Source organism: Chanodichthys erythropterus, chromosome 10 (assembly GCF_024489055.1).
Source record: "Chanodichthys erythropterus isolate Z2021 chromosome 10, ASM2448905v1, whole genome shotgun sequence".
Lineage (NCBI taxonomy): Eukaryota > Metazoa > Chordata > Actinopteri > Cypriniformes > Xenocyprididae > Chanodichthys > Chanodichthys erythropterus.
Window position 1 is genome coordinate 50,398,501 of NC_090230.1, and position 10,310 is coordinate 50,408,810.

Genomic DNA, 10,310 nt, shown 5'->3' on the forward strand with positions numbered 1-10,310 from the left:
TCGCCTACATCGAACGGCAGGTTTGGACTACATCCCTCTACTTCCTTCTTTAATGACGTCACTAAAACAGTTTTTTGACTAACCTCCGCCCACAGGAATACACAAAAAAAGGGGGCGTGGTCTTGTTGCGCTCCCACGGAGAAGAGCAAGAGTTGCGTTTGTAGAGTGTGTTTGTCGCCATGTCGTCGAAACGGTGTTATTTTCATCCCGCAGTCCAATCACCTTTGTTTGGCCTTCCCAGGGACGCTGTACTTAGAGATCAATGGTTACAATTTATGTTTAACTCGGTTCCCGGAAATTATAATTGTGGTATCCTTACTGCAAGTTAATGTTGGACTGCAGTGCACATAATGGCCACAAGAGGGGACTATGTTTATGTATATGGCTGTTTTCCGTATGAGGTACTCTTCTGAGTGAGTGCTAAAGTTGTAAATTTTCTGTCGCTGCTTGTGGAGATTAAAGAGTTCAGTCTCTCGGGAATTATTGTCTTTTGTGTTCATTCGGCACAACACCACAATAATCCACATGTAAAACTATGTGCAGCACACGTTATGGTAAGAGGCGTGACCTTTCCGGGCAAGGTGCGATCTCTATGGCTCTGGTCGTGCTAAGCTGCTGTCGAATCACAACACAGGAACCGCTGGCACAATTAGACCTTGTTACGTATTTCTGAAGGAGGGACTTCATAGAACAAGGAAGTCATCAGCCCGTTTTTATGACAGTGGAAACAGCGGTATACAGATAAGTACATTATGTGAAAAATACTGTGTTTTTTTACACACGAAACATGAACACATGTAATATGTGTTATATGATGTTTAAAAGGAAGCCAATGCAGTGTTGATAGACCTGGGGTAATATGGTCATACTTCCTAGATCTAGTAATAACTCTAGCTGCTGCATTTTGTACGAGCTGTAGTTTATTTATCAAGCGAGCGGAACAACCACCCAGTAAAGCGTTACAGTAATCTAGCCTTGAGGTCATGAACGCATGAACTAACTGTTCTGCATTTTTCATTGAGAGCATATGTCTTAGTTTAGATATATTTTTAAAATGGAAGAATGCGGTTTTACACATGCTAGAAACATGGCCTTCAAATGAAAGATTGGTATCAAAGAGCACACCCAGGTTCCTAACTGATGACAAAGACTTAACAGAGCAGCCATCAAGTGTTAGACAGTATACTAGGTTATTACGTGAAGAAGTGTTTGGTCTAAAAATTAGAATCTCTGTTTTTTCTGAATTTAGTAGTAGGAAATTACTGGTCATCCATTTTTTTTATATTGGAAATAATTCTGATATGAATCGGATACATGCATTTACTTCTGCCATGTAAGTGGACAGATCAGATATTTCTATCAGAAATATCTGGCGAGTCGTACGTCACTGAAAAAGCAACAGTGGCAAATAAAGTCAACTCAGGTGGACACCAACCATGATCAAATGACTCTTGTCAATGGCGCAATGGAGGACGAAGGCTCTACCCAATGTTTTGCTGACCTTTAAAGATGGTGTGGAAAGCAAAAGCTTGTATTATCATTTCATCTGCATCTATTGCAAATTGCGCCATTTTTAGTTCCTTTTCAGCCTAAACGTTTCTAGGGTCAGTACATCTACCTTGGATTGTTTCACCAAGTTTAAATGCAGATATCTGATATGGGTCACTTTTAAAAGAAGATGTAAGCTGGTCATCAAAAAGTAGTCAACAAATCAGAATTGGGCATCAAGACCTGCAGTGTAAATGTGGCCTTTGAGAGAAGAGATTGTTCTCCCAGTCTTTCCTGATTGGGAGAACAAGACTTTTTGTTTTGAGTGAGTGTGTGGGTTAAGAGACCCAGTTTTAGAAGTGTTGAGGCGACAAGGTCAGCTATAAAAATACATCCCATCCTGAAATATCTAGGTTTGGGAAATGGAAGCATCTGCAACTGTAGACATAAGTGTTATTTTCGCTGCTCTGATAAAGCTTGCGGAGGGGATGAACTAAAGAGTTTTTTAGAGGAAGTAATGTTCATTAGATCCTAGGGCCTTTAACCCTGCTCCTGGAGCTCATCTGCCTGTGATTTTTCCCCCAAGCACTCATGTAGAGCTTGATTAGCTGGTTCAGGTGTGTTTTATTAGGGTTCTAGACCCTAAACTCTTCAGGACAGTGGGTCCCCAGTAGCAGGGTTAAAAACCTAGGCATTAAATTAAAAACAGAGATGTGACTTCACTATTGCACTTTTCTCCTAAAGAGCTGCCTTGCTATATACTACCTACATAGACTTTTAAGACAGTATCTTAATAAAAATGGATTCACAGACAAACTTGCCTCAAAAATAGCTTCAACAAAGTTTGTTTTTAGCTTGATGCTAAGCTAATTAGCTGCACACTAAGCATACAAAATACAACAGGAACAGTCTTCGTGTTGATGAAGAACATTGACCAGACGTCCCTGTTTTCCGAAGACAGTTCTGGTTTTTGGTGTCTTGTCCCCAACTAGAGCTGTCCCCAGAAATGTTCCCATTTTACAGCATGCAAATAAGCCCAAACAAAGGGGGGCTGCAACTACTCTGAATACATGAATAACTTAACCCAGAAAAGAGCACTATTATTATAAATTTTTCAAAAAAGCCACTGTTATTGGGTTCAAGGTAATCTAACACTAACTATTGATGTTAAATTAAAGTAACACTATTGTATGTAATAACAGGACCTGAACAGTGTGCAGGATTGCATTGCACATTCTATAACCATTCCAGAAGGTTTCGATTTTTGGTGAACTGTATTGAAACCAATTAGGGTTTTAATATATGCATCATAATAATTATTAATTATAACAATAGTATAATAATAATAATTAAAAATAATTATTAAAAAATGTATAATGCCCGTTTTTAAATTAATAGATAAATGAGATTTCAATAGTATTTTCATCACTGAACTAGGAAATGTGCCACTTTACAATAATGCCTCTATAGGTAGATTACTATATTATGTTCATAAATGGATCCATTCTGGTACTTTTTGTACCAAAGAACTGTGTAGATTTTATACAGGTTACCTAAGTAAAGCCTGTACATAGAGCAATTAGCACATCTGTCAGAATTGTTCCTTTAGGATATTCATTGACACATTTTGTGATGGAGTCGCAGTGTAAAGTCCCTCACAGCTTCTAAAACGAAATATAGACTCTGAAATTGCCGCTAATGAGACAGCAAAGTGTCTCTCAAGTCTTTGTTCAAGTTTTCTAGCTGTGCAGTACAGATAATCAGCAGTGTCCACCATATGCTGCCCAGAAATCACTGATATTATCAACAATATCATAATAATTTTTTGTTTATTTCAATCAAGGACATTATGACGAGGCATATTGGAGAAGAGGATGAGTGCTAACTTCTGAATCTTCAGCAGGAGGAGTCTTCCTTTGGGAAAGGCTATTTAAATTGGCTTAACGTTAATTAAACAGCACAGACAGTGAGTTTGAGTTCTTGGCATGCTTGGTGAAACATGTAACAGTGCTATCGTTGGCCATTTCTAATTAAGTAATGTATCAAGTTCAAAGGCCTTTTGCTATTTGCATGGTAATTGTCTTTTATGGTATTGATTCGAGTATGTGAAGCTGGCTCAAAACACTTATTACACGGCTCACTGGAATACTTGATTCTCATTGGTTAATGACATTCCAAAGACAAATATTTTTATAAAAGCTAACTGATTGTTTTACCAGAAACCAATTTCCTACATAGCTGTTGTAGTTTTTGCTTGTTTCTAGCATCACTATCTTTCTCTTCACATAATATTGATAATAATTATTTAAAATAACTCAAATCAGTATTCCCATTAACCCTTAAATGCATACCTCGGGTCTTTAGTGACCCGGGACGTCATTCACTACCCTCCTCCTCGTTCATTTTTTTAAAGTTAGACATCAACCTTCAATTCATTATAAAGAATATAACAAGAAAAAAATCATAAAATTATAAAATAATGCCTATTTTTGTATTCATTTTTTGTAAAAATTGTATAGGGTCACAAACGACCCGAGGTGTGTATGAGTGTATATATATTTTTATGCACAACAATAATTTAATCTTAGATGATGGAATACGTGCAATTCACCTTTATTCCACAAGGTGGCAATGTCTGATACACAATGCTGAAGTGACGACTCATTCAGACAGAAAACAAAATAATAATAACAACATGAAATGGCTCAGCAATTTACTGCAAAACAAGTACTGAACACAATCAAATATGACTGTAACTGTTATTGGATGGATCCGGTGAAGCTGTTAGCGATAGAAATATTGATTTTAAAGATTTTGAAAATTGTATAGTTTTGAGAATACGTTTGAGATCGCGAATGGGCTCATTTCATAACCTCAAACATAAAACTAGCCCATTATTTGCTGAATTTACTGGGAAATTAGCTCTGACGAGGACAGTGATGATGGAATAAAACATCTGCACAAACGGAGCCCTTTCAAGTTCCAAAAGGTAACAAAATACAATTTATTTTATTCTTCTGTAATTGTTTCTCTAATATCAGAGGAGTTTTATATTATCACTACAGGTAGAGATCCTTCCGTGTTAGATATTGATCCGGGTCGATAACGACCCGAATATGTAAGAATGATTGACGAAACAGTCATGCATTTAAGGGTTAATTTGTTTTATGTATTACATACACTGACAAAAATGGTTGCATCACCATTGCTGAATCAACTTGAATACACCATCAAATTTTTAAAGGTTATAGCTCTTAACTGTAACAGTTGCATGATAGCACTTTATACAGCGTAGTTCAGTGTTAAAGGTGCTAAAGAGGATGTTTTGTTTTATACATTTTTGCAATATTACTTGAAACTGTCTTTACTAACTGATAAAAGACTATTTATTAGGTGCACTGAAAGGAATAATATTAATATACAGTATCTTTATATATGTATATATATATATGTCACTAACACGACACAGCGAATGCCGATGGTAAACACTCATGTTCCAATACTCGTGCACGAGTTTTGGGAGGCGTTCTGAGCTGTGAAGGAGGGGGGTTGTTCTTACGCATGCGCTCATTTCAAAAACTCACTAACAGTCTTTGGTTTGTCAGTCGACGAAAAGATCCTCTTTAGCACCTTTAAGTAAATAAATAAATACATGAACATTAAATATTGATTTGAGTTCTTTATAATCTTCTCTGTATTACCTATTGAAGCTTGTTTTTTTTTCTCAAAATTCATATAAACTCAGAATTGCAAGAAAAAAAGTCAGAATTATGAGGTATAAACGTTTTGATCTCACAATTCTGACCTTTTTCCTTGGATTTTCGAGTATATCTCACAATTCTGGAAAAAAAAGTCAGTATTGTGTTATATCAACTTCAAATTCAGACTTTTTAATCACAATTGTGATTTATATCTAGCAATTTTGACTTTATTCTCACAATTCTGAGTTTATAACTTGCAATTCTGACTTTTTTCCCAGCATTGTGAGATAAAATCTTACAATTATGCGAAAATATCCGTAAAATAATTCATGTTGTAAGATAAAAAGTCGCAATTACCTTTTTAATTTTTTATTCCATGGCAGAAACAAGCTTCTATAATTACCTTAAAGCTTACACTAATAAAAAAAAAGTCCATTAGCAATTTACAAAACAAACCATCAAGAAAAACCAGAGAGAGCAAGTAGTGCCGGTTTTACCCAGATGAGCGGTTTAATGGTGCGTTCACAGCATGTTGAAATGACGAGATTCCGACTTGTAAAAAACGTTCACGTCTTAGAATTGTAGAACTTGTAATTACAATTTGCAAACTCTAAATTTTCTGAGAGCTCTGACTTGTAACACCTGATTGCTGCAACATCAAGTGGAAACACTTAAAACAGCAGCAGCTTCAGCAGTTATGTTGTAATAATTGTTTAGTAATTCAACTTATGGAATGAACGCAGCACCAGTTTCGTTTTTGTTTTTAGTAAGTAGAATAGGGAAGGCATAGGACATACGGCGTAAGCTTTTTGAAGAATATGGAAAGCGGAAGCACGTGCAAGGCGATAATTTGTGCTTATAAAGCATATACAGTTATATTTTTTTCGAAAAAGACCAATCATTTCACTAGATAAGACCCTTATTCCTCGTCTGGTATCATTTAAAGCCCTTTGAAGCTGCACTGAAACTGTAATTTTGACCTTCAACAGTTTGGAGGCCATTGAAGTCCACTATAAGGAGAATAATCCTGGAATGTTTTCATCATTCCTTCATTTCTTTTCGACTGGCGAAAGAAAGACATGAACATCTTGGATGATATGGGGGTGAGTAAATTATCATGGAAAATTTTATTTGAAAGTGGACTAATCCTTTAATAAGGCAAGAATAATCTGAAAAGACATATTTGAGGACATATAAATATAATACAGTTTAATGTTGCTAACACTGAATTGTTGCTGATTGGTTTCCAATTCCAATTTCCACGGGACTCTTTTAGAGGGTTAGCATAGGTAAATTGCTTTGGCTTTTTCACTAATGCAGCCCTGCAATCCCAGGCATGCTTTTCCTTACAATCTCACTGCTCTGATCTTTCATCAGAACTTACTTGCAGAACGGTATGTGGCATCCCGAACTTTAATCATCTTTGACCTATAAACCTCAGCCACTACAGTGCAAAACTCCCCACGGAGCCGCAGAGACCTCTCTATCTCTCTCTCTCACACACACACTCACACACACTCACATACACACATAAACAGCAGTTGTTTAGCAATCAATTTACCTGAAGCAGTACTGCTGAAAATTACTTAAGGAGTTCCTCTCTGCATGGTATGCCCTTCATTGCAGTGCACAAATGAGGATGACTGTTTTTATTTATTTATTTATTTTTTATTTTGACAATTTGACAGGTAAGATTGTGTTTTCCCATTTACAGCAATCACAAAACAACAATGACTACCTATAGAAGTAAAAAGTGCAAATAATTGTGGCCCTTGTAGGATAACCAAATGTGACTTCAGAATTGAAAACAACCTTGTACTTGCACTGATGGAACTCAACACTAAATTAATCCAAATTTAGATGTAGCCTGGCTTGGCCTAGTAGTTAGAGCATAAGCTAATTACTAAGCTGTGGTGCTCAGAAGGGAGTTGCAGGTTCAAATCTGATTTGCAATATGTCCTGATAACATTCTCACTCTTTCTACCTCATTTTTTCTACTTCCTACAATTAAAAGTGGAAAAGAAGACCACAAAAGTAATTACACACTACTTATGTCAACAAAGTGTGAGGGAAGGACTGCAAGGACCCTATAAGGACCCTATCTGATATGCAAGTGACAGACTAAAGACCTGTTCACTCCAAGGATAATAACTATAACCATAACTATAACGTTTTAACAGTCATTCTAATTCTATTAAAATAGGGAAGTCCACACCACAACTACATAATGATAACGTCACAGAAGAACAATATCATTGAAATCACTTTCAGAATTATTATTATTATTATTTTTTTTTTTTTTTTACAGCTGATGAACAATTAAAACAATGACATCAATCCCGATTTTAAATAGCTTGGGCATTAAGGCAGCAGACAACAAAACTGAAGCAACAAAAATTTAACTGAACATAACATGACAGGTGTAATGCATTATTTATATAATTAATACTGTAATTTAATTATTTTCCCTCAAAAAAGTAAAGGGATTAATCTTAATTTTTCTGTAATTTAATTAGTTACTTCTGATGTAATTGCATTAAATACTGTATAGACTATAGAACAATTCTATAAAAAAAACTATATCTATAGTTTATCTATATCTATATACCATAGTATCCATATTCTATACTGTATGTGCCATAAAAACCTGATGCATCAAATATGATGTTCAAAAAACATATATGCAAACTTTTTTTTTTTTTTTTTTTTTTTTTTTTTTAGCGCTTGTCTTAGCTGCATTTGGGACAGAGCCTGCAGACGTTTGACTTAATCTTGAAATGTAGAAAATATACAGTGAAATTACATAAGTATTCATAATGCTGTCAAATTGAGGTAAGAAAAAGATAGAGTTGTTTCATTAGCGTACAAACAGCCTGTGCCGCCCACTGACATGTGAACAATGTGGACAGTCTCTGTGGACAGAGAGTTTTCCACTAGGAAAGTCTGTCACATCGTTTTCTTTCCCATCATCACAAACATCACTGCATCGCTGATGACAGATTAGGAGGTGGAATGTGCTTTTTCGTTTCACTTTAAAGTCACCTTTGTCTCTGCTGATGACAAGGTCAGTGCTTTCAGATTTGAAGCTTAGGCAAGGACTGTTGCTGTGTGACTGCAGGGTGATATGTGTTGTTTAAATATGCCATTGCTTTTGCTGCTATTGTATGTCTCAGAGAATAACCTTGTCATACAGTCTATGGGCATGTGGTTTGAGCAAACAAGCCCACGCAGATTTTCGGGAGCCTGCAGGTTGAAGAGCAGAGAGTGCTGGGTAAGAGTTGTGTTTATGATATACCGCCAAACCAAAATTTATTCAGACACCTTGAACATTTCAGTCACTATTACAGTTTAAAAATTGTAATAAAATATGACAAGATCTCAGAGTTAAACTGTGTCAGAAAAAAATAATCTTAAGTATGTCAGATAACACAAAACATGGTCAGGACAAAGTGTCTGAATAATTTTTTGTCCCAAATTTTTTTTATCAATTTTACTGGTAGTACAATGAAGAATTTTTGGGTATAATATGTTACAGTTTACTATCCTCCCTTACATAAATGAACTATAGTGTCTTGCACCCACTAGTAAAAATAAAAATAAAAAATAAAATACACTGTAAAAAACATTTTGTAATTTATTATGATTTTTTGTAATTTATTATTTTGTAATTTATAATGACAGTAAATTACCTTACCATAACTGTAAATGGTTTAATATGAAAGTGTTTTAATGTAAAATACTGTCAAATGTATGGTTTTTTTGCAAGTAAAAATGAAACTACCATAAAACTTACAGTTAAAACAGTAAATGGACATTCCCAAAAGTCCCTGATATTTTATTTCAATAGTTTTGATTATTCTTATTTTTGTTAGCAGTAAAAGGTGATTTGTGTTACATTTTATGTTATTTAATTTTTGGCAATATCCACTAAAAATGTAATAAAAATGTCATCATATTATAAAAAATAAAGGATATTTATCCAAATCAACACACACACACGCACACACACACATGTTTGTTTTTGTGAATTGTGGGGACTTTCCATAGACTTCAATGCATTTTACACTGAACAAACTGTACATTCTATCCCCCTACCCTGCCCCTACCCCTAAACCTAACCCTCACAGGAAACTGTGCAAACTTTTACTTTTTCACAAAAACTCATTCTATATGATTTATAAACCCATTTACATTGTGGGGACCGCTGGCTGGTCCCCACGATGTAGGTGAACTCAGGTTTATATTACATCATGGGGACATTTGGTCCCCACAATGTAATATAAACAAAAGCACACACACACACACACACACACACACACACACACACACACACACACACACACACACACACACACACACACACACACACACACACACACACACACACACACACACAAAATGCATAAAAAAATAAAACAGGAAATTATAGAGAGGACCCCCCAGAGAGCCTTGGGCTGCATTCCACTCCACTTTTAGACACGCACTCGCAAACTTCCCTAAGCACTTCCCCTCAGGGGAATCTCTGCCGCCATTTTAAAGTGCATTCCACTTTGTGAAGTGGACGAGGGAAGATTATATCGACAGACATATGAAGTGTACATATGGAGTAGACTCGCTCCCTTGGTCAAAATCAGCTCCATATACCACAATGCAACATGATTGTGATGTCACTGCATATTGCGTTTAATTTACCCCACCACAAACAACTCTATGATATATTATTATTTTTAAATATCTAAAACAACCCAAACACACCTATATGCATACAGAATGCTGCATTAAACAGTTTCATAAGGAAAAAAAAAAAATGTAAATAATAAATCATAAACTCCATAGCAGATTCATCAAGTGATCAAGGGCTTAGGACATTCCAGTTCAGTCCATTGCAAAGGTTCCGCAAGTAGTGGGCACTCATGCAACGTAAGCAATGATGTACATCTGAGTCAACGAGACTGAGGGAAGTTAGCGAGGGAAGGGCATAAAAAGCGAGGTCACTAGGTCACTACGTAAAAGGTAAAAGTATCAGAAAATTTGGCATTTTTATGACATGAGGTTTAATTCAGTTTGTAAATTGTCATTGTAAATCCCTAATACTTAAAATTTAGGAATTATATGAAATTT